At 37.3% G+C, this 1,081-nt stretch overlaps 1 long non-coding RNA gene across 1 annotated transcript; it reads left to right on the top strand.

The window, feature by feature from the left end:
* The first annotated feature begins 93 nt into the window (after window positions 1–93).
* LOC147819872 (uncharacterized) lies at window positions 94–863 on the top strand. The gene is made up of 3 exons (XR_015436116.1): window positions 94–247; window positions 578–637; window positions 829–863. It is a non-coding gene; the product is annotated as an uncharacterized LOC147819872 (long non-coding RNA).
* The last annotated feature ends 218 nt before the right edge of the window (window positions 864–1,081 follow it).

Genomic DNA, 1,081 nt, shown 5'->3' with positions numbered 1-1,081 from the left:
AATAAAATCAAAGCATTCCTATATTTTCCTAAATAGATTTCCCAAATACTGAATTGCGTATCAATCTGGTGTTAAGCTAAACATGCACGAGGATTACCTACTGTCAACTCTCCCTCAGAACCAGGTGATAGCTTTTGAGTGGGGGGAGATGCAGCGTTGGGACACTGACGAGGAGGGGATGGCCTTCTGCTTTGAGTACGCCAGAGGGGAGAAGAAACCTCGCTGGGTCAAGATCTTCACTCCATATGTGAGTGTGCTCACACCACATCACTGCTGTTTGACATGTTTGTCCGGCATTTGTACTGCGTTAATGTGTGTATGTATTTACTTAGTTGGAATTTGCAGTTTTAGAGTGACTGATTTTGTCATTTTCAAAAGGAGTTTATAGGAGCACGTATATGATTCTATTGTCAACACAGTTTCTTTCACGTGTAATCAAAGCAGTGGTAAGAAGACGTAAATACAACTTATTAAAAAAAGATGAAACATAACTCGACTCTGTGACTCTGCGACTCTGCGGGCTGACTGTGGTGTATTGGTAGGCCGAATAACAATTCTGTGTGCTTTTGTCTCCCAGTTTAACTACATGCACGAGTGCTTTGAGCGGGTCTTTTGTGAGCTGAAGTGGAGGAAACAGGTAAGGACCACTCCTTTCCTCTTTCATTCTGGGAAGCACATATCTCTATGCCAAGTCTGAAATTCTAAACTTAGCTTATCATTGCTTTTTTTTTTTTGAAATAGAAATACAATAAACCACTAGTTTTCTTCAGGTTCTCGTTTAAAATGATTAATGTTATATTTCCTGTGTGTTGATTTCTTTGCTGATAGGTTGAGGAAGAGGCATCTGACAAAGACAACAAAAACTGCAGTAACAATGGTAAGCAACAAGTTATTTATTTATTTATTTATTTATTCATTCATTCATTCATTCATTCATTCATTCTTCTGGAGTATTTTTTGTCCCAAATACAAACTGACAATATTTTTTGTAGCACAGTTGATAAAACAATAGAGGCTATAATAAGGTAATAGAATAAGAGGCTAGATTTTATTGAGGGCAAATCATAAAGAAATATGTATT

This window comes from Seriola lalandi, unplaced genomic scaffold (assembly GCF_002814215.2).
Source record: "Seriola lalandi dorsalis isolate HSWRI2012SDOR001 ecotype SW California unplaced genomic scaffold, Sedor1 jcf7180002034444, whole genome shotgun sequence".
NCBI lineage: Eukaryota > Metazoa > Chordata > Actinopteri > Carangiformes > Carangidae > Seriola > Seriola lalandi.
Note: the sequence above shows the minus strand (reverse complement) of the source record. Positions and strands in the feature narration are given on the sequence as shown.